Source organism: Ixodes scapularis, unplaced genomic scaffold (genome assembly GCF_016920785.2).
Source record: "Ixodes scapularis isolate PalLabHiFi unplaced genomic scaffold, ASM1692078v2 PGA_scaffold7__128_contigs__length_106722199, whole genome shotgun sequence".
In the NCBI taxonomy this organism is placed as follows: Eukaryota; Metazoa; Arthropoda; class Arachnida; order Ixodida; family Ixodidae; genus Ixodes; species Ixodes scapularis.
In genome coordinates this window covers 80,787,467-80,790,972 of record NW_024609882.1, presented here as the reverse complement: position 1 = coordinate 80,790,972, position 3,506 = coordinate 80,787,467, and the positions used below count along the sequence as shown (strand labels likewise).

At 39.8% G+C, this 3,506-nt stretch overlaps 1 pseudogene; it reads left to right on the top strand.

Moving 5' to 3' along the window:
- The first annotated feature begins 1,793 nt into the window (after positions 1-1,793).
- Positions 1,794-3,023, top strand: LOC115325545 (annotated as a pseudogene).
- The last annotated feature ends 483 nt before the right edge of the window (positions 3,024-3,506 follow it).

The window sequence follows — 3,506 nt, the reverse complement described above, 5'->3', positions numbered from 1 at the left end:
ATGTGCAAAGTTCGAAAAACTAGGCGGCTCGCGAAAATAAAGGGTTTTCCACTATACGTCTAATTTGGCCTAGAAAGCTGCGCAGCGGTTGCTTTGCACGCTGCTCCCACACATCGGGCTGATAGAGTAGTCATGAAAAAAGAATTTTCAATCCGCTGGCGGGGCCAGTGGGAAGAACAGAGGGGCTGGGGCAACCACCAAACAAACTGAGCCCCGCCCCTTGGAGATTTCGGGTGACAATTGAGCACGCCCTGTTGAACACTTTTGCAAAAACAAAAAAAAAATATTCATCTTTGCTTTAGAAAATAGACTAAGTAATTTAACAGCCTAACCAATACATCATTGTTTTGGTTGTGTGGGGGAGCTCTTATTACCTGAAGAGTAAACGCCTCAGTACGAATGCATAAATTACTGATCATAGAACCTTTTTTCGAAAAAGATTAATGTCACAAAATGACATATCATATATATCCACAAATTGTCGAATCTCTTTTTTATTATTATTGCCTCCGTCTTGCTCCTGCTGTTTTTTTATCACACCCGTCCATCAATTTTAAATATAAGGTGTCCGAGGTCCTTCGTGTGTTCACTTTTACACAAAGATTTGTTTTCCTGGAACAAGCCTGGAAGTACTTGAGCGCTATATCAACGCATGGCTTGTAAATTAGTCATCCTGGCTCAGAGTAAACCAACTTCAATTACACACGAAAAAAATGAAGTATATTATATTTTCACGATAAAATAAATGTATTCAGCAGGAAATTAAATTTATAATTTAAAGCGAAATCAGTGAACTAGTTATATTTCATTTCATTTCGTTTCATTTATTACACCTTAAAGGAACCGAGGGGCATTACATAAAAAGGGGTAATATATAGCACATTCAGAAACAAAAAAAGGTATACAAAACGGTAGAATACAACAAAACAAAACAGTCATATTAAACAATTTTTTCACCATTTCAAATAGAAAACGCGTGTTGAGTGACCGCTGTTGTAAATGAGGAATGATTGATGATTGTTACAAAGGACTCCGATGATACATTACAGCCGCTTATGCACAAGATGAGAGGCGAGGTGTTACGGTGATTAGTTCTAGCAAAGAACAGCTCAAGTTTATGACAATCGTTACGACGAAGCGAATTGTGATTGGCTGGTGAGAAGAATTTGCGGTCAGTCCAGGGTTTGTAGATTATGTTATGGAGAAAATATAGTTGGTCAACAGTGCGCCTGTCTTTTAGAGGAGGTAATAAGATTGATGCCTTGAGTGTTGTAATGCTCGTGGGTGAGTAGTCGTGAAGATTGAAGCGAGTATCGCGGTTTTGAATTGATTCTACCATGACGGAAATATACGTTTGGTGAGGATTTCAGATGGTAGATGCATATTCAAGTTCAAACATGACGAGGGTGCAGTATGATCGATGCTTGACCTTTGGTGCAGTTTGATACAAATGGCGTCTTAAAAATCCCAAAGTTTTGCTTGCATGTGAAGCTATATTTTCAAAATGAGGTTTCCATGACAAGTCATGAGTTAAATGCACGCCAGGGTATGTGAAAAAGGACATTATATATTTAATTAAGATTGAGTTTCTAAGAATAAGTGACTGGATTATGGGATCTATACCAGAGGAATGCATCGCCACGAAAACTAAGTTTTCAATTTTTATAGGCGCCCATCTGCCCGCAAAACGAATGAGGCAGCCGATCCTGGATTCAAGCGACGGTATCAAGAGATAGCTGCACATCGAAAGAAACCGCATTAATACACAGTTATCAGCGGATGATTGTTAGCGCATGGGGACAGCCTATCGTCGGAATCTTTGGGCTATAAAAGTGGCGGGCGCTGAACAGATCTTCGCAGACCAGCGGAATACATCGCTACGAAAACTCAGTTTTAAATTTTTGTAGGTAAGATTTCATATTCACTCACTTACTATTCGTAAGTGCGCGGGTGTGCATTTCGCTGGTCTGCTTTTTCCTTTTTGTTCTTTGTTCGGTGCTTTCCCGAAGATGTCTGAAAAAGGTGACTGTCTCTCCTGCTTGAAATAAATTGTACATGATGCTGCATTTATTAAGTGTTCGGAGTGCGCAAATCATTTCCACATGGGCAAGTGTTCTGGACTGACAAAAAATGTAATGAAGTCAATGAGCCACGTAGAAATTTCCGAGGGTTAATGTAACACCTGCAAGTTGTATTCCCAACGACAGTCTGCGAGTCCCGAGGTATCTCAAAGTGCGTTAGAGCAAACCCCAAATGAAGGAAAACTTGAAAGGTTACTAAAACAAAATGACTCGATCAGTGCAAAGTTGACCTCCGTTTTTAATAGGATGTCTTGCATTGACAATTCTCTCAAGGCGCAGACTGCGAGGTCCGACGCGAGGATGCTCAAAATAGAAACTCAGAGTAAAACAATAGCAGGAATCGAGGCAGCCATGAATGATCAGACAGCAAGGTATGAGGAATTGATTGTTCATTTGGATAACCAAGACAAAACAATAAATGAACTGCAGTGGAAAATCGGTGAACTAGAGGGAAGGATTTCACAAAGGGATGAAGAGGTTGGCGAGCTAAGAAAGGCTGTCCACAATGCAGAGTTGTATTCTCGACGCCAGAATATAGAAAGCTATGGTATGGTCCAACAACCGAATGAAGATATAATGAGCGTAATTAACAGAGTGCCAACAAAGCTGGACCTTGCACAAAGGACTCGGAATGATATCGAGGCTGTCCACAGGCTAAAAGCTAAAGAAGGAAGAATCACACCTATCTTGATGAGATTCACCGACAAGCGTACAAGGGATTTGTGGGTGAGAAAAAGAACTGCACTTAGAAATGAGAACATTTATATAAATGAAAACTTGACTCGAGCGCTTAAAAGTTAGTTGTGGTCCACCAAGGCACGTGCGAAAGAAAATGGGTACGTGTATACTTGGATGAAGAACGGAAAAATATTCTTAAGGCAGAAGGAAGGAGCGGCTGTAATTTAGATTGAGAGCGAACGAGACTTAATCAAGATCAGGTAATAATGGAATCACTTTTTGAATCGTTCCGTGAGTGGGACGCACATACAGAAAGTTCTAGGGCGGAAGTAAGTAACGCTGACACTAAACTAAGCTAATTCATATAAATGTTAGGAGTATTCACAGACATTGGGATCAGTTAATGTGAATTTTAAATCGCGCCTGCCAAGTTTGGACATACTTATCTTGAGTGAGGTCAATACTGATGAGGCAGGTTGCGCTACATTATTCTTGCCAGGCTTTCAATTTTTCTGCTTGTGCAGAAAACAAAAACAGGTGGCGGAATTATGATGTACATAAATGACAAATGCTTGTCAGAAAAAGTAGATGTTTCATTTGTACAAGAAAAGGTGTGGGCTGCTATTGTTCACAAAATGATTATTTCTTACTTTGTGTGTCTTGTATACAGGCTACCCAGTTCAAGTATACCTATATTCTGTGATGAATTGTAACAATTCCTTTAAAAATTTAATAACAACAAATAAC